General features: G+C 34.2%; 1 protein-coding gene across 3 annotated transcripts in view; it reads left to right on the top strand.

The window, feature by feature from the left end:
• The window catches only part of LRRTM4 (leucine rich repeat transmembrane neuronal 4), a 728,660-nt gene that overhangs the window by 415,294 nt on the left and 286,109 nt on the right, over window positions 1–27,257 (top strand). The window lies entirely within an intron of this gene.

The raw sequence follows: 27,257 nt of genomic DNA, 5'->3' as shown, positions 1-27,257 counted from the left end.
TTATTTAGAAAGAATAAGTGGAAATAAAGATAAAAGTAGGGAAAAAATACTGAGTGAGAAAGGAAGGAAGCAGGAAAGAAATAAAAGATAGTTGAGTTGAGAGAAAGAAAAAGAGGAGAGAAGGAACATAGCTCCCTTGGATACTAAGCATTCATATTGTGCAGAAAATGTAGTGGGTCTGTCTCTCTTCATCTTCAAATAGCAAAAGCTCACTCACCATAGACCTGGACTTGGTGGGTACTAGCTAGAGTTGACATAAACTGGCCTCACTCTGGCCCTTAGCGCTCTTTAGGTTTTAATTGAGATATCATTGACATATAACATTATATTAGTTTCAGATGTACAACAAATAATTAAAAATTTTAATATCTCTTAGAAACTTTCAAATATAAAATACAGTATTAACTACAGTTGTCATGTTGTACATAACATCCTCAGGACTTATTAACTTTATAATTGGAAGGTTGTGCCTTTTGACCCCCTTCATCTATTTCACCCACCCTTACTCCCTGCCTCTGGCAACCACCAATCTTTGTATCTGTGAGATCAGTTTCGTTTTTTTGTTTTGTTTTGTTTTTTGTTTTGCTTTGTTTTTCATTTTTGTTTGTTTATGAGTCCACATATAATATTACATGGTATTTGTCTTTGTCATATTTCATTTAGCAGTGTAATTGAACACATGCATTGTTGCAAACATCAAGAGTTCCTTCCTTTTATGGCTGGATAATATTCCAGTGTGTTTGTGCATCTGTGAATAATTCTTCAGTGAACCTGGGAGCTCAGATATCTTTTTGAATTTGTGCTTTTGTTTCCATCAGATAAATACCCAGAAGTGCAATTGCTGGATTATATCGTGGTTCTATTTTTAATTATTTGAGAAACCTACATACTGTGTTTTATGCTAAAAAAATATCCCCACCACAGTGCATGAGAGTTCCCCTTTCTCCACATCCTCACCAACACTTGTTATTACTTGTCTGTTGATGTTAGTCATTCTAACAGATGGGAGGTGATGCCTCATTGTGGTTTTCATTAGCATTTTTCTAACAGTTAATGATGTTGAGCACCTTTTCATGTACCTACTAGCTGTCCCCAGTACTTTGACATTTATTCTCCTGCAGCCAGAAACACTTCTTAACATAACCAAAGACAGGTCATTGAAAAGAATTCCTAGTAACTAATGACCTCTGGTCTATGACCCACACTATACCATGAAATGTGAACAGATCCAAACAGATTCCTTCCTTGAAATTTTTTGTTAGTTACTTTGAGTTAGAAAACTGTAGTGATTTAGGAGAAAAAAATAAAAATTTCACTGTAAGATGTTGCCATAGGGTGGAATGGATGCCAGACACCCATGAAAACTCCAAACTGTTGACCAAAAATGTGTAGAGGAACAGAAACCTGCAGGAGCCAGGTGGCAGCAAGTGGTGAAAAAGCTGACGTGGGAAATGGGACTGGGCCACATTTGTGTGCATCTACACGTTTGTGGGAACTTTCTCAACTCCAGGTTCCATGAATCCCTGGGTTGGGAGGAACCTTATCCTTAGTTTTCCATGAAATTTACCTCCTCTGTCAATAAGGACCCTAAATACAGGTTCTTTTAATTAATTATCTAATTACTTAACTAAAAAGTGAAAATAGCTCCTGCTTGTTGAAACTGGCTGCACATTAGAAGCATCTGGAGAGCTTTTAAAATGACCAGGTATTGTGTTTTCAAGTTCCCAGGTGGCTCTCCTGTGCAGCCAGACTGAGATCCACTGCACTAGCTTGGTTGGTTGGTTGGTTCCTAAATTTCTTGAAATCAAAACAGCCATACTGAAATCCATGTTGTTAAAAGTACAGAAGGGTAAAACTAACCATTCCTGCACTGGGATTTAACAACTAAATCACATGTTACTATACTGTGAACCCATTATTTCTCTAGTCTTCTTGTGGTTAACAATAATCTAATTAATTTGTTGTGCTTGCTTCAGGTTTCAAATCATTTTCACTCACAAAAGCTCAGTTGTCTTCAATGTTAGGTATATATTATAGTGTTAGCCTACTCTGTTCCTCAACATGTTTCATATATGTAGGTTTCATAATAACATCACAGTTATCCATGCTACCCCATATTTTATTTATTTATTTATTTATTTATTTATTTATTTATTTATTCATTTATTTATTTTATCCTCATCCAAGGACATTTTTTAATTTCTTGTTCAGATAGAGCAGGAGGGAGAGGGAGAGGAAAAGAGAGAGAAACATCAACGTGAAAGGTACACTTTGAGTGACTGCCACCTGCACGACCCAACCAGGGCTGGGGACAAACTGAAACCAAGGTACGTGCCCTTAGTGGGAACCAAACCTGGGATTCTCTGGACCGCAGGCCGATGCTCTAACTGCTGAGCCAAACCAGCCAGGGCAACGCTACCCCACATTTTATAGGATTCATTCCCAAATTAATCATGTATCATATTTTATAAGAAGCGTAAATGTGTGCTCACCTTTTTGAATCATTATATATTCTTTTGACAGTGGGTTAACAAATATCGTATCAGGGCTGGTAGCTTTTCTGTAGAAAGCCAGATGGCAAACATTATGGAGAATATTTAAAACTTTAAAAACCAGTCTCTATTACAGTTACTTAATCATTGTAGTCTGAAAGTAGTCATATACCACACGTAAACTAATTGATATGGCTATAATATAATAAAACTTTATTAAGTAAATTACATGGTAGGGTCAGATTTGGCTCATGGGCCATGGTTTGCCAAACCTTGCATTGTGCAAACTACAGTTTGTCTGTATAAACAATTTTTGTGTTACAATCACTATTTTTCAAAACATTGGGTGTGTTGATGTTGGAACTTGTCTTGAGATAGTTGGGGCATGCAGGGATATTAGATACAACAAGAATCTTTCACCCAAAATAGGCAACCACTTTTGGTTGGAGAGTAATCATTTTTCTCACATCATTTGGATTAAAAAATGTAGCCAATTATATACCAAGGTCTAGGCAATTTTGCCTGGTACACAGTAATGTAAATCTTAAATATTTCTTTAGTAAATGACTATTTTTACCTTTTACTGTATTCTCCTTTTATGTATAATTATCAATAACAGTCTTTCCATGTCTTTTATGTGTTCTTTAACCTTTCATATTTTTCATTATTTTTGACCCTTTGCTTTAAATCATTTATTGTTTTCTTTTATAGTGAATCTGCTCTCTACTGCCTTCTTTATATATTAAATTTATGTTAGTCTTATTTTTGCAGTTGTCTTTGATCACAGATTATGATCATTTCAATGATATTAGCTCTTGATATACAAGGTACTATACTTTTGAATCTAGTGTAAAACATAAATTTGAGACTTTTTTCAAATCAACTTCCCAGTTTTTAAAGCAGGTTGATTTCACAGAAGGACATCTCAAATACTTTGGCTGGTTTCCTTTCTATAGACTCCTTTATCTTTCTATATGCCACATGCTTATTCTCAAGTTGGTTTTACAAGATCTGTGCCTTTTAAGAGCACAGCTGATTCCTATCAACAGTTGGGTATGTTCTTCTTTGAGGAAGCCCGGCTCAGTCAGGGAGAAAAGGAGGGATTTAGATGTGACATTTTATTTCGCCGTGGCAGGTATCCAGCTGCCCAGAGAGGTAGTGAGGGAGGCAGAGCAGGAGGAGTCGTGGCAGGGAGATCACCTCTGTGCTGGACAGCTCCTTCCTGTGCTACTGTGGAAGCTCCAAGCCGGGGGAGTCCCATCCGCCTTCTCCGCCAGCACTGGCCCCCCATGGGAGCCAGCTGTCCCAGGGCCTCTGCACTCAGCCCGGCCTGGCCACCGGGGCAAGAACAAAGGCACTTGCTCCATTCCTACTGTGTCGAAGCCAGGCAATCTGGTTGCAAATAAATTGTTTGGGGGGAAAAAAAAACGTTGCGAACGAATAGGTTGAAAACAAACTTGTTGAAATGATAAATTGGTCAAAAATGAATTTTTCTAGTCACTGATTTTGCAATTTGTCCAGTCACTGATGCCTGCTTCACTTTTAAAAACAACAATTACTCAAACTAAAGAAGTAGTCTGATTGTTCCTACTTCTAAAAATAGTGGCCAACCAGTGGCAACTACCTTTCTATGTTTACAAACCATAATTGTTTAAGTGTATAGCTTTTTCTAACTGTAAATGGGTACACTTAAGGCCAAGGTTGTGATAATATTTATAATTACTAGGAATGCCAAATCAATGAGGAATGGACAAGTTCCCCCTTATTATTACCTACTCTAACTGTTAGATCATGAATACTTTTATCTTACATACTTTATAGTTTTTTTAAATTAATAAATAGATTTATTTTTTAAAATGTCAGTCATAATCATAGGAATGCATATATTCTTTCTGATTGTTGTTTCAGGATTTTTAGAATATATTCTCAGAAGTGGGATCACTGGGTCAAAAAGCAGTAGCAGTATTATTTACTATAGCCAAAATCTGGAAAGAGCCCAAGTGCCCATTAGTAGATGAGTGGATAAAAAAGCTATGGTACATTTACACAATGAAATACTATGCAGCTGTAAAAAAGAAAAAGAAAAAAGAACATTTATCCTTTGCCACATCACAGATGGACCTGGAGATTATTATGCTAAGCAAAATAAGTCAGTTAGAGAAAGACAAACACCATATGATCTCACAGATAATGTGGAATCTAATGAACAAAATAAACTGACAAACAAAATAGAACAAGATGTATGGATACATGGAACAGACTGATGGATGTGAGAGGGAAGGGTGTGGGGAGGGGAGGGATAAAAGAAGGTGAAGAGATTAGCCAAAGAACATATGTGCATAACCCATGGATACAAACACAGTATTGTAAAGTCCAGGGGATGTGGGCAAAGGAGGGGAAAATGGAGGATATCTGTCACAGTGTTAACAATAAAAATTAAAAAAAAAAATCTGTCTTATAAGAAAATTAAAGTGCACAGGGAAGGAAATAAATACAAATGTTTGTCTGAGTGTGAAAAATATTTATCTAACACCCCCACTCCTCCATTGGTCATCCTATCAGGTAGTCTGAATCTTCTGATTTGCCTAAGTATTTGTAAAGTAAAAGTGGACATCTCTGGAAAAATATTTTTAAATCAATGATTGGACAACTGACATTCTATTCATTTCAAATTTTGAATAATGTGCAACACAAATTGTCAACCAACTTTTTAGAGAGCATATTTGGAACCATTCCTTAGGGGATCTAACCACTTGTCTGTTGGGAGGGGAACTTGTAGAATCTCTGTAGGCATCCTGTCCCAGGGTCCACCTTCCCCGTGGCCTGCCCTGTCGCTGACCCCTTGAAAGAACCCACTCAAGTAGGTGTTATCCTCTCCCATTCTATAGACAAGGAAACCGGGGAAGACTCACAGTTGGAAAGCAGGCATACCCAGATTCCATTCAGACACGCTGCTGCCTCAGAGTCAGAACTCTTAACCTTGCCATACCACAGCTACCACAGAAAGATTTTTCAGAAGTCACTGACTACATTTTTAACTCATAATTGCTTATATTTGAATTACCTGTCCTACTGCTCATATTGACATGGGATTATTTAAAGAGGCACCATGAGTTTATCTGGTTTTCTTTTGCTGTTTTGTTTTTTTTCAGTAGCATGCCTACATACAATAAACAAATTAAACCAAAAAATGACCTTGTATAAATTTATTTTAGCTAAAATTTTTTATTAAATTTTTCTTTACTTTTTTTTTTCTGTTTCATATTGAGACCTAATTGTGTACCCAATGTCCCTGCTATGTTTGGCAAAGAGACTCATTAATTCTATTACCCCTAGCAAGACAAAAGGGGGGTTTTGAAATGGCTAGTAGCTACAGATCAATACCCTAACTCAATAGAGATAATTATTGAAATCACTAGGAGACTAGCAAAGCTGTCAGCTGTAAGCAATCATTTTTAGGCCTGGGATAAAATCTGCAGAAAACACAAAGCTAACTTTAAGTGTATTATTTTAAATTGAGAGTCATATGCCTACAGCTGTTTTTCTGTTATCCATTTTCAAAGATCTGTTATCACTGGCTCCTGATGTTACCTATTGATTTTTAAATAACTCGACCCCCCTAAGCTTCATATTATATTGAACCTCAATACCTCTGTCTGCTTTTTTCTGTCTTTTTTTTTTTTTTTTTTTTTCATTGACTCTTCCCACTTTGCTGTTTTACTGAACTACTAAATTTTGTTTGTTTACTTGATTGGTTAAATATAAATATCTTATTTGGACTTCAGTGTTTACCATGATCATCCATGGAAATATAGGAGACAGAGTTGCCATGCATGTACAAATTAAAATATCCTATAAACATAACATTCTTGCACTATCTGGATTCCGTCTTAGTGATACATTTGCATTTTGTCTTCTAGTCACAGTTTCTTTGAATCAGGCTATAGTTATCATCAAAGACTCTTTATCTCTCTCAAACTTCACACAGCTTTCTGCTTCACCTAAACTATGTTAATAAAATATCCCTTTATCTTCATTTGACTCTTTTTGTCTACTTTTTTTACCTTCTATCCTGGGATTCCTAGCTTCTTTTCAAAAATTACCAAATGGGACCTAAAACCTTAAATTTGTGAATTCAAATAGAAAGCTGTTCTATTGTATATGCCCCCGAATAAAATCAATGAGGCTGAGCTTGACACCAAGCACATTTTTTCACTTTTATTTTCAATTTCATTGTCAACATCTTTGGTATTGTAAGAAAATAATTAAAATAGAAAATTAATAGAAAATTTCATAAGGATACATACACATACCCACAGATAAGTAGATCAATGTATATAAAAATCCTAAAATAAAACCTATTGTATAGATACTGAACACAGTATAATTATAAAATCTAGAAGCATAGGGCTTCTTTATACAGTTCAGTAAAAAAAAAAAAAAGAGGTAAAAGACAAGAGGAGACTTTATAACGTATTCGATGAGTAATATGGTTATAAATCATCACTTTTAAGAGCATGATTCTGTCTTTTATGAAAAAGGAGATATAACCTGATTTCCTCTGTATGCCTTTTCCCAGGTAGTGAGGGTTGTAGCTTACCTTTTATTGATTCCCTTTTGATCAAAGGTTAAGAATGTCTCCAACCATAACCTACCTCTCATCTACAAACAAAGTACAGTTTTTAACACACAGACATCACTGCAGGTCTTTGAAGAAAAATGGAAATGAATGTGTTGAGGATCCAAGAAAAAAATTACATTTTCTAGAAACAGTGGCACACTGGGGAGAAAGGTTTGTTGGTTTCCATCGATCATTCTCCTGTCGTGTAAACCACCTACTACATTTGGTTTCCTATTGGACAAGGTGAGTCAAAGAGTGGAAAAAAAGCAAAAACCTAAATTAAAGTCTTTATCCAGGTGGTCAGATGGCAAATTTGATAATCAATTTAGTCTTTATGTAAATAGTTAATGCTAACAGATGACAGCCTTACATAAATACTGGTTTTATAGATGTCTAGGGACCTTTAAAAGGTTGGTATATTATCTATCCTGGAGAAAAAAGTATGGAAAGTCGTTTCCAGCCATGACATTACATGTATTAATTTTAGACTCACACACATGGCTAATGATCCACTGGGGGATTTCATTTATTTTTGTTTTAAGAGCTTACTTCTGGGCATTAAGATAATAGATTCATCCTGATCCTAAAAGCTTTCTTTTGAAAGTCAAGACTTCTGTAGTCCAGAGAAAAGTCCTTAGTTCATTTGACAATAAAATCTCCTTCAAGTAGTTTCTGGAGGAAATGGAAACAGTTTCTTGACTGTCTTTTGGCTCCTCTCTAGAAGTGTCCTCCTTTCCTGATGACCTTTTTCCTTTTTTCATAACAGTGATTCTTTGGTTTGTGTGAGAAAACATCTCTAGTGCAGGGTTTCTCAGTTCACAATTCTCAGTTCTGTTTCCCTAAAAGATATTTAGCAGCATCCTTGGCTTCCACCAACCAGATGGCAATATCATGCACTCCTGCTCTTAACCATGAAAAATGTTTGCAGACACTAATAATGTTCCATTGTAGGGGGACACAATCACCCAAGGCTGAGAACCATTGCTCTAATATGGAATGTTGATGATCATCTTTGTTTGGAGTCTGGTTGACCTAGATACACACAAGTAAAGCTAATTAATTATCCATTTGAGTCCTTTGAGAACAGAAGACATTATTGTGATGACCAGAAAATGGGTGTGTGGGTGATCAAAATAACTGTGGTAAAAAAAAATAATAATAATAGATAACAATGCTTCCTCTGGCAAATACAATTTTAAGCAGTTAAAGTGTATTAACTGTTTAAAGACTCACGTAAGCGCATGAAATAAATACAATTCCTGTTTCCATTTTACAGAAGTGGAAGATGAGGTTTGGATAGGTCAAATAATGCCAAGATCACATAGCAAAGCAAAAAAAAAAAAAAGTAGCTAAGAGATGCAGTTTGTAATATTCAAGATATGTTTAAATCTCAGATGTAGTTTGTTTCTAACAATGCAAAGCAGTTAGTAACAATAACTTTTATTGAATGTAGGAATGAAGAAACCCTTGTGGGTTTAGGTTCTTGGCCTTTATAATGCTGCCTTATGTTTTTTACCCTATTTCTTACAGAAGTGTTCTGACACCTGTTTTGTTTTTTAACTTAGTGGCTTTCCATAGATTCAAGTTTCAAGTTGGCATGGTAAACCCATCTGCTATCTACTGGGCAGTAACATGAATGGAATTGGGCTACATTAAAACAAACCAGCAGGAATAAATTCCATCTAGCATTAGGCCCCAGTGGAGAAAACTGTCAAGGGGGAGCCAGAGTACAACTGAAAGGGGACTGGCTACAGCCAAAAGGGCTACAGCTTTTGAACTGCATCAGAAGACTGAGAGGTGGGGGATCCCAAAGTCGCTGATTTCTCAGCAAAATCAGGAATCTCATATTTTTAACTATAATTTTCTTATTTTATTGCTTATAATAAATTAAAATCAAAATCAAACAAAACACAGCTGCAGACAAGTACAGTCCATTGGGCACTGTTGCTGATCTTTACATGAGTGTCTAAGTTAGGGCATATCATGAGATTCATTCTTTTCTACAAAAAAAAAAGGAATATTTTTGTAACTACTTAATTACTAAACTTTTGGTCATTTCACTGCTTTTTTTTAATGTCTAGAAGAAATACAAGCACTTTTGAAAGTATCTCATTAAATTTTCATGAATAATTTTGCCAACTAAAAGGATGTTATGCTCATTTTACAGAAAAGAAAATTAAGTGTTTAAAGATTTACTCAGCTAACCTAAATTTATTATAGTTCTTGTCACAGAGTCATTTGGGTAAGAGATATCAAGACTACTTGGCAAAACAATGTCTACATTTCTTCTTTCTTTGTACCTTTTCAAGGCAAGCAAGGGATATTATACTCATATCATCACAAGTTACTAAGTGATACCCTGAAAATGGCTTGAAAAGAAAATACACAAAACACAGGAATTTTTTTGTTCAAATCAATGGAATTTTTTATACCTATCTTTTGAAGCATAGTTTTTTTAATTAATTAATTTTATTTTATTTTTGGTACATGTCCCTAGCGGGAACCGAACCTGGGACTCTCTGGTCCGCAGGCTGATGCTCCAACAGCTGAGCCATACCTGCCAGGGCAAGCATAGTTTTAAATATACATACAAAAATTAGTTGAAATTCTAATTTTCAGATGATTATATTAAGAAGGTGTAACACAGCCCTGGCCAGTTTGGCTCAGTGGTTAGAGTGTCAGCCCATGGACCAAAGAGTTGCGGGTTCGATTCCTGACCATAGGCACATACCTGGGTTGCAGTTTTGATCCCCAGCCTCCCTCTATCCCCACAGCCCTTCTATTCCCAACACCCCTCTATCCCCAGCCCAGAAAGCAACCAATCGACGTGTCTCTTTCACATCAATGTTTCTCTCTCTCTCTCCCCCTCCCTTTCTCCTTTACACTCTATCTAAAAATCTATGGAAAACTATCCTTAGGTGAGGATTAACACACACACAAAGTGAAGAAGCTCTAACACAAACCAACTTTATTGTCTATTTCTAAAACTTCTGGTGGCTGATTTATTTAATAAAATAATGCATGCCAAAACAGGGTTACAACACTCAAATATTTATATGGTTCCACTTCTCTTGACTCACTTGACTATATAAATAGTCAATGCTTTGCAAGGCCTGTCTGAGTATACCTCTACACACACACACACACACACACACACACACACACACACACACAAGAATTTATACACACAAGCATGTACACATTTATCTACTTTAGTTCATAATTGTTTTGTACAAACACAAAAGTATATGCTGCTTTCTTTTTTCCTGTTAACACGGAACCTTTCATTGCCTGCACCTGACTTCATTTTCAATTCATTTTTATGAGATCAAAATAAAAATGCAGAGATACAGGATGAGACAGTAGAGAAATCTGTGTTTGTTTTTTTTTTAAAATAAAACCACAAATGTTTCAAAAAGTTAATTTTGTTTCATTGCTATTGCTGAGAGTAATACCAAGGGTCAACTGTTTCTGTTTTTATGATCATTTCCAAGTTTCTGTGGGTATACAGAAATAACTTGAAAGCTATTCAAATGTTTAGTAGTTCTCAATTAGGGCTATTTTGCTCTGCAGGAGACATTTGGTAATGTCTACAAACATTTTTTAAAAGTTTTATTGAATATATTGGGGTGACTTTAGTTAATATAGTTATATAGGTTTCTGATGTACAATTCTATAATAAATCATCTGTATATTGTATTGCATGTTCACTACCCAAAGAAGACAATTGTGATTGTCATGACTGAGAGAGGGGTTCCTACTTGTTCCAGTAGATTGTAGAGGTCAGCAATACTGCTAAAGATAACCTATAATGCACAGGACAGCCCACACCCCACCTCAACAAAGAATTGGCAGGTCAAAATGCCAATAGTGCCAATGTTGAAAACCTAAATAGTTTATAATCTAAGTACAGCTGGTCTATTGGGTGTTATGGGTTGAAATATAATTCCCCAAAATTCATATGTTTAAGTTCTAATCCTCAGTACCTCAGAATGTGGAAATTTGGAAATATGTCATTGCAGATGTAATTATTTAAGGTGAAGTGACACTGGAGTAGGGTTGGACCCTATTCCAATGATCGGTGTCATTCAAAAAGTGAGATTTGAATACACACATACACACACACACATACACACACACACACACACACACACACACACACACCCCTATCATGTGAAGATGAAGGCAGCGATCAAGGTGATGCTTCTGCAATCCAAAGAACACCAAAGATTGCCAGGAAGCCACAGGAAGCTAGGGGTCAATCATGGGACAGATTCTTCCTTACAGCCTTCAGAAGGAACCAATCCTGCTAACACCTTGGTCTCAGATTTACTGCCTCTAGAACTCAGGGACAATAAGTATATGTTGTTGAAGTCACTTGGTGATTCTTTGTTATGGCAGCTCTAGCAAGCTTATACATTGTGCTTTTAACTTCTCTGTTACTTTGCAGCTTACTTAAAGATTCTGCTTAGGAATGGCTGTGAAAAATAAATAATATCAACCACAGTATGCTGTGCCTGTAATGACTGACCGAGGCTCACTTCATGCAGCAATGCACTCACCTAACTAAGTCAATGTTACATGTAAAACCAAAACAGGGACAACAAGTATTTTTCTAAAGATGTGCCAAGACACAGCAAGGGTGCCAAGAACAGGATTTCTTCTTGTAAATGTTTTTCTCAGGCTGAGATGCATTATATTTCTGAACCACTAAACACATTTTCACATATGAATTGTGACAGAATGTGTCTTCATCCTGGGATGCTTGTCCTGAAACAGGAGGAGAACATCATGCAGACAAAGTTAGCAATCAAAATACAGAACAGAAGGATGGACTTCCAGCCCTTTCCTCTTTCCACAAATCTCTCTCAGTCCTGTGAATGCCTTTCTGGATGTCATGCTTCTGCTTCCCTTTCACCAATCCAGCCAGAATCACCTCTTTGGGTTTAATGATAACTCCAATGTCATTACTTCAAAATACCAAGGAAGCAACTGCTTCCAGGGGGAACATGGATCACTCTGTTCTGCAGCCCCGAGAGTACATGTGTAGACTCATGGATGTCTCTCTGTTGAGCAGTATCTGTTCTAGTCTTTCTGCTGAAGGCTCCTACGAAGATTTCATGATTGAGACTGTCTGCAAGAGCTCTGAGTCAACTGGATATCAGATCATTTTTTAGTGTACTATGCAGTGGTATGGTGAAAATAAAGGCCGATGCTAAGCTTCCATTTACCAAAAGTTATAACTGTTTTTACAAAAGAAAAAAAAAAATCTGCCCATTGCACATCTTGGACTTTGGTTGGACTTCTGTGTTAACAATTGTCCCCAAAGATACACTTCATAGACTAGTATAAAGAGAGGCAATATGACATTTTTTAAAGAGTATCATTTTAGAATTTAATACCCTTTCTTTTGAGCTTAGAGGGTCTGTTCTAATGCATGTAGAGGACATAGGAACATCTGTTTAATATATTTTTTTCTTAATAGTTGAACTACCATCAAATCAAGAGACTAGACTTAGGGAGATTTACAGTTTGTATGAGAGGGTAAAGGAACAATTTAATGACACTAAAAAGAATCAAATACACAGATTCAGTGTGCAGGACATTCAATAATACTACTAACTTGATTTATCTAAGTCAGTTCAATGGAAGGAACAGGGAGAAGGCTGTTCTGCGCTAAGCAAACTGAAGAGACATAGAAACCAAATGCAATGTATGAATTGGATCTTGATTCAAACCAATTAAAAATATTTCTGAAGCAGTCAGAGAAGTTTGATTGTGAACTAGATATCTGACACTATAAAAATATTGCTAATTTTGTTTTAGGTGTCAAGCTGGACTTATTCTTAGGTAAAACATATCCGTATTTTTGAAAAGATGAACACAGATATAATTTGTAGGTGAAATGACATGATGCCTAGGATTAGCTTTATAATACTTCTTTAGAAAAAAGAACAATAATAAAAGCAAATGAGGCAAAAAATAGCGATAACTTTTTTTAGTTGATAGTTGAAACAGAGTGATAGGCATATGGGAGTTCATTTGTGATATTTTTCTCAACAATTTTTTGAAGTTTAAAAAGTTTTGTAATAAACATACAAACTAAAAATACCAACTATAAAATCCCATAATTCTGGGTTCAAATTTTACCTTTCCCTCCAGATTTACTAGCTTTCTGCTTGGTTAACTTATTAACTTTCCTAAATTAATCTTTTATTCTGTTAAAAAATGCCATGTTAACTTTTCATCTAAAGACAGTTTTTGTTAACGTATTTATTTAAAGAGTAAAAACAATTGATAACTGATTGTCATATTTACACTATTTTCAATACTGAAATTGTGTGTGTGTGTGTGTGTGTGTGTGTGTGTGTGTGTGGCCAAAAAGAATTAATCATGGAAACGACATGAAATAAACCAGTTTTTACTCCTAAATATTTCTCGCTCTTTCTCTCTCTCTCTCTCTCCCTGTGTCAGTCTCATCTCCTACCCTACTCATATCTGCATTTTTTTTAGAAAAATATATTATCATAAGAAAGGTTTTTAATGTCAACTTTAAAATGTGTATGAAATTTCTCTTTAAAAAAAATTCCCTTTTCAAAGAAAACAGAATCAAGTCTAATAATTTTAGGTTTTTTATACAAAATAACATTTGGACTATTTGATATAATTGGCAGAGTTTCTAATAAATATTCTAAGCACCATATTTTACAGATAATCTTCAGTTGAACTATTTTGTATTTAAGTAGTGTATGTTCAATTCCATTAAAATAATATTGCCTTTACAAATTTTATGCACATTATATATTCAAACAGGTTCAAAGTACTCAAGTGCAAAGGACAGCATGTCCTTTAGGTATATATTCCCATTTTTGAGGACTGAGTAAGATATTCCAATCCCTACAGCAGTCATTAAAATACCTACCGGAACTTCCTTAGAAAGTCTAATGCTTTTATGATTTCTGTCTTTATTTTTTTAAATTATTATCTTGGAAGTTGATGTGGAAGAAAGCAAACAAATATGAAGGATGAAATGAGGAAATCTTCACTGAAGCATCACACATCCTGGATCAGTGTGTAAGCATCTCCTTTGTTGGGATGTTTACCCATCTCCTGCCCAGGATGTGGGCTGGACATTGTTTTTACCTATTTGTGGGCTGTAGGATGTACTGTTTTGCTATTTTAATTGCAAATACATTACAATTGATTTCTTTTTTCCCTGACATGTAGAGCTTAACATCTATTAATTATTATTCCAAATGAAATCACTTTAAGATGAAGGATGTTTGCAAGAGGAATTCTGCCAGATTATAGAATCATTAGACTGGCCCCGATTCATCATCCTTCTTAAAGCTTGCCTGTATTCTGCATATTTATATGTTAATATTCCAGTTATGATTAAGTGTTCCCACATTACACCTTTTTGTTTCCTTGTTTTGTTTTTATCCTCACTCAAGGACATTTTTGCATTTATCTTCAGATAGAGCAGAAGGGAGAGAGGGAGGAAGAGAGAAAGAAACATCAATGTGAGAGAGACACACTGAGTGGTCGCCACCCACATGACCCCATCTGGGGCCAGGGACATACTGCAATAGAGGTACATGCCCTTAGCAGACACCCAAACCCGGTCTCTCTGGTCCACGGGCCAACGCTCTAACCACTGAGCAAAACCAGCCAGGGCCCCATATTATACTTTTTGAATAAGACAGCACTTGCTTAACTCTTTCTCTCTCTTCTCTCATGCTATGTAACTGTTAATAACAGCTCCATTTTGATTGCAGAAGATGATGTGAATTGAACATAGTAGCATTCCTTTAAGCATCTTTAAAACCCTTGTTCAAGCATTACAGGAAGACTCTTTAGGGAATTAGAAATTTCTCAGAAATGCTTCTTGTTGCAAAGTTATATAGTAGGTTAGAATCAAAGGGAAATGATTGTTTGAGAAGACAGGATACCTGAATCCTTATTTTGTATCCTCCTATAGACAACTCTTTGGACAGATACTGGGAAATTTAAGTATACAGAAGGTCGGTTGTCATTTGGAACCTCAACCCCAAATCTGAATGTCTAGACAAGAGGCAGCCTCTGACTACAACTGAAACAATCAAAATGGCCTCTTTCCCTCCCAGAACCACTCCCAGTCACACACCCCTGTAAGGTGAGCACTACACACTACCCTACAGGGAACTAAGCATCCAGGAATGAAAAATCAAGGCTTACATTTTGAAATGTAGGCTAGAGCTGGCCTAATAAAACCCCACACAAGCTTGAAAATATCTCTCAAGATATTCCGTCTCTTGATAGAAGAGAGACAGAGCCAAACAAAGACCCTGTCCCCCTGCCCAAAACACCAGATTTAGCTTTAATCCCTTTGCTTGGCACAGAGAAAGCCCTATCCTTCACCCCTATAGTCCATTCCAAAGACTTTACTAAAGGAGTGGGAGGGGTCAGAGGAGGAGAAGAAAGAAGAGGACCCTAATGTCTCAGAGGTTATAGGTGCTATTATTGCATCTGTAAAATTCTATCATTGGAAAAACGCTTGATGTATATGAGTTTATAAATCTTCCATTGGTAACATTAAATTATACAATATTAACATAAATCATTTACACATGATCATAAGGATTACATAAAATTAGATTTTGTTTTAAAAAATATTTTCTGTATAATAAAAAGACCCTATATTTTATTTTAGACTCTATTATACACATAAATTACAGTCTTGCTATAATTCCAGTTTTGCTGAGTATCTATAATAACAGTCATTAAGTAACTGGTATGTCTAACACAGAAAATTAAATGTCATGATAAGGAGAGATATTTTGTTCATAACATTTATAAATTATAATTTTATTTTGACATAATGTGAGATTTATAGGAAAGTATGTTGAACAAAGAATTTTCATATGTCCTTCATCTTTATTTCCAAAATGTTGAAATTTTGTCCTATTGGTTTATCAATTTCCATCTTTCTCTCTGTTTATTCTTAAATTATTTGAGAATATATAGCAAAAATAATGACTATTTGCCTTTGAATACTCCACTGTGTATTTCCTATAAAGCAAAGTCATTCCCTTATATAAGCATATAAAACTATCGAGATCAAGAAATTAAGAGTGATATATTAGTGATATCTAAACCATAGACTTTATACAAAATTTTCCAATTATTCTAATAATGTCCTTGAAAAAAAAAATTCTGTGTCACATATTACATTCTGTTGTTATGTCTCTTTGGTCTCATTTTAATTGGAAACATTTCCTCAGTCTCACTATACAAATAAAGGAAGGGAACTCACCTAGTTTGTCTTATCTAGGACTACAAAAATAACTGATAACTGGGTTGGTGTCCAAACATCTACTCCTTTGCTTTCTTAATCTCATTTTTAGTCTAATATATCATGACACCTCTCCTATCTTGTATATTGAGAAATGTGTATGGTTGTATATTTGAGTGTGCTGCCTCTGCAATCTCCATATACCGAGATTCCAGAGTATTATAATCTACTAAGAAGCCAATAATGTTTCTAAGTAGAGCTACCAAATCACGAGCTTGGTGACTTTTTAAAATTTACTTTTTATTTTTTACTGAACTTACTGAGGCTTAGCCAACATTTATCAATTTGACAATCTCTTTGGCTTCATATGATGTGACCTTATTCAAGCTTAATTTAGAGTTTCAGTAGATTAAACACGACCTGTTTATTTTTAGTTATTACATGTGTATCATTTGCCAAAATCTCTGCACGCATTTAGCAAGTGAAAAGCTGTATTTTGGGTACCTACCGATTATACATAATGCATAGAACCTAAAGAAGATTCAAGATATACATTTTGTTCAAAGAAGAACATTTATATTTTAATTAGTATAATACCAAATTTTTAAAAAGCATGGAACAATCCCTATAGTTTTTTTAAGGCTTAAAGGATTTGGACCACAATGAAACCTATGATGGCATAAATGAGACCACACTGGTTTACCTTTGCTGCTGCCCTGCCCACCAGTCCAGTAATACCAAATTAAGCTTCAAAGTAACTTAAATTAGCCAATAAGGCACAACAAAAATCCAAATAATCTTGCTTGTAAAGAGTGTTTAAAGTAATTTTAAGTAATTAAAAGCTAATAAAATAATTATTAAAAATAATTTACTAATATTAGCTAATGAGAAAAACACTATGTTGAGTTATGTTCCTTCTGCAAAAATTATTCTCTTAAAATAACATACATATAGTCTTTTATGTGAGCTCGGTGTTCTAGTGGGTTGTCCAATAATATTTGTTTTATAAGGCAAATATAAAAATAATCAAATAATGTTTGTTATAAATGAATAACGTGAAAAATAGAGAATATTCTAATGTAAACACAAGATGGCATTAAATTAATAATATATAATATGGTATAAAAAAGCAGGTTTTCTTATGTTATTTTAATATAATTTCATAAAAAATAGAAGGCATATATGTATGTGGGAGGGAATTTTTTATAGAAATCTAAATATAATTTAACTTTATACTTATCTCTGACTGCTAGTTCTAACCATCTTCTCAAATTGAATGATAATACTAGTGGTGACAGAATATAAAAAGTATATGTATATATTACTGACACTGAAGGAACTGACATTAATTATTAAAAAAAAAATAAAAAACAAAACAGAGCTTGAGTAAAACAAGTACACCTGGACCTCAATTCAAATTATCATGTGGCTTTGCTTCATAAAAATAATAATAACTATAATTTTTAAAAATTGGTTGGAAGATATTCTGGATTCATCTCACCGTAAGTCCCCAGGCTTAGACTTAAAACCTCTATCAAATATGAAAACTTAGCTGCTGTTAGTCTCTTCACCCTCAGAAATAGTTTTGTGATGCCCTTGCTTTACGATGACAGATCTTAAATCCTATATAGGTCTTTGTTTTTCTAACCATTTTATAAATTAATTACTTCTTTTGTCTTACTTGAGCAAAGAAAGATTTTAATTGATTTTTTTAAATTAGTTGCATTCACTGGTATAGCCTAATTTAAAGTTCTTATGAACTGAATGGAGTGTTAGAAATCTATTGACCTTCACCAGTCATCTAGTATTGCAAATACTATCTTTTTTTTTTCCCCCACAGATTTGTAAAACACTCACTGTATTATAGGAGCAATACCACATGTAATATAGTTTCTAAAACTCAATTATTGTTTAGCCTGATATGGGAGACAGTTGTGCAAAGAAATAAAATGCAATGTAAAATGTGTAGGTTAAGGGAAAGAGAAATTCTTCAACTGACTCCCTTATTAATTTTGTAATGCCTGATAACTTAAGTCAGGAAGAAAACCCTTAATTAATTGTATTTTCAGAATGATTTCTCTTGGACTGTCTTTGCTAAAGACAGGAGGAGAGTAAAACCAGTGGGTGGGGGGAGGAAGGAACTGCTTTGCTTACAGCTCTGTTCTATCAATAGCATCAATCTTATGAATATCATGCAGGTGCTGTTGGGTACAATGGTAGATATAAAATTAAAGAGAGCCCAGAATTTGGCATAACTTCAGCTTGTGATGTGTGACATAAATAACGTTGAAACATGACTTCATAGAGTCTGAACAATACATTCTAATGTTTTTAAAATAAAAGTTTAGCCATCAGATTATAAAGGGTATTTTATGAAAAACAAAACAAAACAGATGCTATTTTAGGATTGCTGTTAACATGCTTAAGGTCAAGTGAATTCTAATAGCAAAGCTGGGCCTGACTGTGCATGGCAAATAACAATCTATTAAGCAAGTTTAATTTGATGAATTTTTAATGAAATATGGTGATTAAACCACAGTCTTAATTTGCCTCTTTTTAAAGGATTTGTAAAAAATTGTTGAAAACCATAGCGACAATATTGAATTAGTCCTTACAATTTTTCTACTCAAAAGCCTATACTGTAGAGATTTTTCTTGGAAATGTAATGTCTATTCATGAATATATAGTCAGGAATAAATGTAAGTGCTCTAAAAAAAGAAACAGATAAATACTACATTGGGGAGAAAATATTTTATGAAAACTTTGAAGACCACTAGGCTCAGATGGATTCAGCCAAGAACCTGAGCCTGTGGATTCTGACAGTTTTAATGGACTCTGGCCTCCTGAAGGCACACACTTTATTTCTAAAGTCTTTGAGAGTGTGGACCAGGTAAGTGTGTGCATCCCACCAAATGCACTAATATGAAACCAATTGAAATTGTGAAAATAAAATAGAGAGAACACTTAGAAACTATGACAATTTTATTGTGGGCAAAAATAAACTCTAGTTGTAAATGCTCCAAACTAAAAACAAACAAAAAACAAAATGTGTCTCTTGAGGACTATGCAGAGATATCTACACTGTAGGCCTAAAACACAAGTGCAGTACTGCTTCCCATATTTGAGTCTTTACATTTATTTTCAATAGAGATTTGTTTTTCCTGTTTGCAGGAGACATGATGCATTAACTGAATATGAGGCTTTTCTTTGGCTAGCCTAGAAATAAAGAAAACAACCATGAGAGAAGTCGTTGACCAGGTTACATTTGAAAGTAATGCTTCAAGCATTGAGAAACAAACAGAACATTTAGCTGCTGTGTAATACTTGAAACTGCCTGCAAGGCAGAATTAAACAATAGTTATAGAGGGAAATATTATGACCCAGAGAGACTTAAGTGACTGAATTCCTTAAAAATTAAAGTCTCTTGTCTGGCCCGTGTGGTTCAGTGGATTGAGGGTGGTCCCATGGACTGAGAGGTTCAGTCAGGGCACATGCCAGGGTTGCAGGCTCTATCCCCAGTAGGGGGCATGCAGGAGGCAGCAGATCAATGTTTCTTTCTCACACTGATGTTTCTATGTCTGTCTCTCCCTTCCTCTCTCTCTAAAAAAAATCAATAAATTAATATTTTAAATAAATACTCTCAAAATAAAAATAACACAGACCATACTGTTTGATTATAATATTTTTGAAAATGTATCTTTACTGTTGAAAGTATTACAGACGTCCCCTCATTAATGTCATCTCTAACATAGTTGGTATAAATTACTTTAACACTCATTGAATTGGATGAATACCTTATTGGGAAGCCAGGGTCCTTAAAGACCACACCTTCTCTTTCTACAGTAAAGAAAATGTTAGTTGATTTATACTCCTGGCCTCCTTGATGACTAGTCTATCAGTGGACTTTTATCCCATTGTCTTGAGGAGGTCATTTTGGGGAAAGGAAAATGGGGAAATTAATTTTCATAATTTCATTTAATTGCAGCGGTTCTCAACCTGTGTGTCGAGACTACATTGGGGGTCGAACGACCCTTTTATAGGGGTCGCCTAAGACACAACAGTAGCAAAATTACAGTTATAAAGTAGCAACAAAAATAATTTTATGGTTGGGGTTCACCATAACATGAGGAACTGTATTAAAGGGTCATGGCATTAGGAAGATTTAGAACCGCTGACCTAAAGCAATTCCAAGCAATAGGTGCTAGGGAGTAGCAAGGGGGTCCCCCAGAATGCTAAGCATGTGAATAACCACCAATTTCTGAAGATTTAAATAGGGCTCAACCACTTCTAGAAATATTTAGATTATCCCCTCACAATCATAGTTTAGTAAAAAGTTTCTATGCTTTGCATAAATCAACTGAATATTTATTTAAGGGATTTATAGTTGAGGTGGAATGGGCTTGGATAAAACATTTCTCACCATCTTTCCTTGTTAGTCAGTATTATTGAATCAACTGGAAGAGATTTTTCTGCTAGAGATTCAGGAATATCTATGATTATTAGCCCAAAGCCAAACTCGTCAAGTCTAGTATATCCAGTACTTAAAAGTCTCTATACTGAATGCTTAGAAATTTATAAAGCAATAGTGTTGATGCTCCACAGTATACAGGATATTTTTCAGAGATAAGATAAATTTGTGTGAGAAGAAAAATACAAAATGTACAGAGTGCCAAGAAATCAATAAGTAGTAAGGATTGTAAGGGCATATGCTTTGGTAGAGAGATTTACATTAGCTGGGCTAGTCAAAAATAATTCTATTGAGAATAAGCTATTTGACTAAGATCGTTAAATAATTTTTAAGAGACAGAATTTTGTTTGCTGGAAAAATTAATAATGTTTCAAGAATTAAAAATCATCCAGAACAAAGAAATTTATATTAGGATAATAACATGTTAGTCCATGAAATTATGTAATATCAATATGGAATTGTGGGTAGGGCCAGAAATGCTACCAACAATGAAATAAGCTTCATTTTTCAATTATTTTATTTTTCTGTCTCTTCCCATGTCCACAATTTTCTCTTCAGTATTTTCTCTCACTTTGTTTATTTTCATGTCAGCATATAATACTTTCCTATGATATACATTTCTGTTACAGTCTTCATTATTTTTTTTAAGCTCGGGATTCATTTTTACTTATGCATATCAAATTTTATTCTTTAGCTTTTATATAACAACATATACATCTATGGGAATAATGTATCGTAATTAAATAAAGGTCCAAACTAATTTTTGAGAGCAAGATACTCTAAGATCCTGGGGAAATGTGGTTGAATTCTGGAATCTCAAAACCGTTAGACTGTTCCTTAGAGTTTAAGCCAATCAAATTATAAGGGGAAAGACTTTTGAAAAAGCCCTTGATAATAATTAGAAGATGTTGTGTTGATTAGACTTAACTACTAACAAGTACTCCAAATTCTTATAAAGTATTAAATGCTTATGTTATATTACAGTTAAGCTGTATTTCAGAGAGTACTGTATAGTATTTTGTTGTGAAAACAGCACCCGTCCATCCATCAGAATACAGAGGGTATAATCCCTTTGTACTACATGGTATGTATAATAGGTGTCACTCTATGAGATAAAAAATATTACCTGGGCATTCAATTCAAAAGTGTCTCTTGTGGATTAGATAAGTATAAGTGTGTGAGGTAATATGAAAAGTATAAAGTTAGACATATCCAAGTTCTCTTATATTAAAAAATATATATTTTCAATCTCTCAATCACTCTTTAACCTACTCCAAATCTGGTTTCCAAAAGTATGTGGCCACCAGATTAAAGGACTTTTACCACTAATAAAATACATTTAAAATAATCCCCTCCCACCTCACAGAATCTGCTCTTTCTAAGGTAATCAATAATCTTTATGTGCTAAACTCAAATGATATTTCTCAGTCCTGGTTTCATCCCACTTCTCAGTAACTTTCAGTAGAACTGGCCTTGGTCTCCTTGAAGCATACTGTTCTTGTTGACTTTAGGTAACCACAATTTCCTCGGTTTTCTCTGGTGCCTTGGAAATCAGTTTCTGTTTTTTTTTGCTGTCATTTCTACTCTTAATCTACTTCTAATTTTGTGAGATGAAAGAGGAGATCTAAAGATTTAGGTCTGCTTTTCTCTTTCTTGTAATTTCTTATTCAATCTAGTTTTGAAATATCAAGTAATTTATTAACACATCAGTTATGCCTTGATTGTATGCCTAATCCCCTTAATGACTACAGCCTCTTATTAATTTATTTAATTAAATACATATTTATTAAAACTTTTTGTGTGTCAGGCATAGGACAGAATTTGGGAAATAAAACAGTGAATAAGATATCAGATTTTGGCCTCAATGTGACATGCAATGTAGATCCATTTAAAGGCATCCATTGGCTGATGCAGTGCAGACATAAACTGATTAATGTTTGTCAACAAATCAGATGATGGACAAGATAACAATTACCTAATGTTCTATGAGAAGCTTCTAAGGACATCATGTAAATTATAAACACCTTTTTGTTAACTGCTATTTTGACATTATTTGCTTTTCTTCAAATAGAGTTGGTTTTATTTAGCAATAACTATTTCAAAATAGTTAAACCTTCAAGAATTACATTTAAAGAAAAGATATGGAGATAAAATTGCTAATAAAACTATTCACATTTTCCCAAGGTATGATTATAGTTATACTATATATATATATATATATATATATATATATATATATTCCTTCATTAAATGTACATATGTGCACACGTCACACAATACAGAAAGACACAAAGGCACAAAGAATAAATTACAACTCTTAGTTTTCTATTGTAATAAACGGAAGTAGTAAAAAATTTTTAAAAGGTCAAAAATTCCAAAATTAATTTCAGAAGCACCCTTTTACTTATGTTTGGATATGAAAAATACTGACATTGAGAATTCATAGCATTGATAAAGTGACTAGAAGTCCCACTTCCTTTTCTCCTCCTCTTTAATGGGAATGCACACACACACACACACACACATTCATATACATACAGGTGTATATGTATGTAGAATTCTTTGTAGACGTTCCAGAGATATGTATGGATCTTTGGTTTCTTACTCTCTTGTACTTAATTAATATCCATTGTTTAGGAAACAGAATTGTTAATACACTTGGCATGTACCTCCTGTTTTCTTTTTACCAAATCAGAACACCTGGGTACTCTTAAACTCTCAAACACAATTATTTAGTAACCTTGAGGTAATTTTCAAATTTGGCAGAACCACTTACCTGGCAGGCAAACAATTAAAAATAAAAGTGACAGTTAACAGGACCATAAAATATCTATCCCCCTTCATGATATGTTATAGAACATGATGTGAAAACATAAATTGATCAGTCATTTTTCTAAGTGCTATAGAGTCTGTTTGCTTTAGAATTAGACCTGGTTGATTTAAGATGATACTCAAAGAAGATACTTAAGCATATCAGAGAAGGAATATAAACAGCTATAACAAGAGAGGATATATGTTTACGAGTCATAGCACGTGTTTTGTGCCATAGAAAGGACCACTTCTTTTTTTTTTTATCCTCACCTGAGGACATTTTTCCATTTTTTGTTCAGATAAAGTGGGAGGGAGAGAGAGAGAGAGAAACATCGACGCGAAAGGGACACATCAGTGGTTGCCACCTGCATGACCCAACCAGGGCCGGGGATAAACTGCAACCAAGGTACATGCCCTTAGTGGGAACCTCTTGAATGAACAGAGATGTATTTGTTAAGCTTACATTTCAATTGCACAGATAAAAAAACTATTATCACTTTCCAACCAATCTACAACTCCACCAATTATAACAAATATAATTTATAAAGTGACATCATTGACCAAAACATGTATTTCTATTTCATAAATGCTAAAACTGTGGAGAAAATGTTATCTTTCAATAAATGGACATGCTTTATAAACACTTTTTTATTTTTCCTCAATGTGACTTACCAAAAATTTGCTTGATTATATTATCATTTATCTAATAGCAGGTGTCCCCTATCAGAATGTAAGCTCTATGAAAGCAGAGTCTCTGCCTAATTAATTAATGAATTATTCACAGAATAAGTTTTCACTGTGTACCTGCCACATGCAAAATAATCTGCTAGGCACAAAGTGAACAAACCCTTTCTCTTTTGTAGACCTCAGATGAATCAGAGCATTGATCACTACTTTCAATACCAATAGGTATCCAGTATGCATGAACTTTATATAAACAGACACATTTCCACTCATAAAGCTAGTCCTCAAACACTCACATTTAGAAATGGTAATCGTGTCCCATTAGACCTTTTTTCTAGCCGAAAATAGTTGGCAAATACTCTTCTGTGGAGGGATAGATCATAAATATTTTAAATTTTGTGGTCCAGAAGGTCTTTGTAGTAACTACTGAACTCTACCATTGTGGTGAAATAAGAAATAGATAAAAACATGAGGGACTGTTTTTTTTGTTGTTGTTTGTTTGTTTTTTTAAGAGAACTTTACAAAAATAAGGTGATGAGTTGGACTGAATGCATGGGTACGTTTGCCAACCTCTATTCTTGACCATGGCTTATGGCAGCTGATCTATGTAAATATATTAAATAGCACAGGCTACTGCTATCAACCTTTTCTTATATTACATGGGGTTAAGAAATTCACTATTTTGGTGGTTTTACTTTGGGTACATATGGACTTTTGTAGTCCCTTTTTAGACATACCACCTGTTTGAACATTATGTCCCAGAATGCATCTAGCGAATGGCGTCCATGGTACAGTTTCATTCCCATTACAGAACACTATCAATAATCAACATTTTAAAATATTAATTCTTAGAGAGTTTCACTCAACTACAACCTTTGTTAGCTATTAGATCTCTTTTAGTCCCTATTTGTGCTGTTTTGAATATTAATGTTTATACTATGAATTTTTATTTTTGTCTATAGGAAGAGCACATTAATGTGATAGTAGTTTTTAAATGTTAACTTTGTGAACTATCCTATGTTTACCTTCTATCATCTAAACGTTTGATAAAATTTACCTCCATAATTTCCTTGAAATCTGTAATAGACACCTAATACCTCCCTCTAGAGTGATACAGGTTATTAATCAACTTCATTTGCAATCATTGTTGAACCAGCTGTGACACTACCTAATCTTACTTTCATCCCCAGAAGGCATACACCTATTTTCACAAAATTAATGTGTCAGACATTGCCATATTTAGATAAAATCAAGATATAGTAAACTTAGCATTTTTGATGGGGTCTGTCAATCCAGTAATTTCAATAAAAAAGTAAGTTACTTATATTAACATGTAATATTTTTACTGAATGTATACCCACATATTCAATCTTTGAATTTGTTATTAAGTTGAAAAATGCTCAGTTTTATCATTCTAATTTTTGCTAGGGCTAGATACTCTGCTAATTATAAATTATACCACACTTGTTATAATTTATTTCTTTATTTCCAGTTTTCTAACTTTTTACCCACATTTAAATTTCTGGAAAGTAGTTTGTAAAAGAAATTAGCAAAATTATTGAAAATTGTAGAACACACACACACACACACAAACTCATGAACTCTTCAGATGCCAACTTACTACCCCCTTATATATTAAGCTATGAATTCAATTTTAGTTGTTATGTTTAACCTTTCAAAATTGCAAACAATTTTTCATTCTGGAAAATACATAGGCAAAATGGTAGTTAAATTTTTTAGACCAATCTCTGCCTTCTGCTAATGTCAGCTGATATTCACCATAAAGTAGGTCCTATTCCTTTTCTGTTATGCTCTTAGATAAAGTCCCTTTCCTTCACTTTAGTTTATTATAACCCTGAACTGTACATAATATATGCAACGCCTTTCACTTGCATTGTAAAAATATTGAAGAAATAGAAATTCATTTTCTATAGGTAGTCTGCATATAATCTTTTTTTCCCCTATGCCCTTGAATATATTTAGATTACTTGGAAAACTGTTTTTATTTAAATATTATTTTTATTTTTACAAATGTATAGAGTAGCATAGTAATTCTAATAATGTTGGATTTTCCCATGTTTTGTTTAAAAATGCATCCCACCCATACCCTACTCCTCATTTGCCTTTATCTCATGGGTGAGTCCTCTCTCAGGAAAAGACCTGCCAAATGGGAGTGAGTCCAGTCTTCTTTTCTTTCTTGTCTCCTGGGTGAAATGATCTGTGTGTGAGAGAGAGCTAACAATGGAAGAAAGTGTATCTCCCTTGGGATTCTTCAGGGTAATTTATGAACACTAACAAATAAAAATGTAAAAGTCAACTATTTTGGAAATTGTGAGGAAATGTGGTTTTAGATATGCATAGTCCCTAAATCTCCCAAAATTCCATGTAAGAATGGATAGAGAAATAAGATGGGTGAATTAAAATCCATGTATAATATTTACTACAAAACTAGGTGACAAGTTAATCTTCATAAATCTTTAAAGTCAGTAGTTAGAAGCATAAGACCTATTGGCCTCAGCAGAGAAGACTAAAAGAAAAGTAATGAAGGCATCTGATGGAGCCAATAACAGAAGGACCCCAAAATAGCCAACATATATTTACTGAAAATCATAAAGGGGGAAATTTGAGAATTCAAGGTAAACTGAAAATCATTTCACTTAACCCAAACATGAGTGCAAATTACCTCGATTTAGGTCTCCAGACATTGAAGAGGTATAATATTTATTAATGCTCAATACCACCCAACCTGGACTCTTTCTAGAATATGTTTTTTGTGTTTTTTTTTTTTTTATTGAGGAAAATCTTGGCGTGAAATACAAATTGAGCAGGACAAGAAAAATAAATATGAATAAAAAAGAATTCCAGATTTAAAAAAAAGGAGGAGAACCAAGAAAGCTCAGAAAATAA

Source organism: Molossus molossus, unplaced genomic scaffold, assembly GCF_014108415.1.
Source record: "Molossus molossus isolate mMolMol1 unplaced genomic scaffold, mMolMol1.p scaffold_m16_p_15, whole genome shotgun sequence".
Classification (NCBI taxonomy): Eukaryota; Metazoa; Chordata; class Mammalia; order Chiroptera; family Molossidae; genus Molossus; species Molossus molossus.
This window is presented reverse-complemented; position numbering and strand designations above follow the sequence as displayed.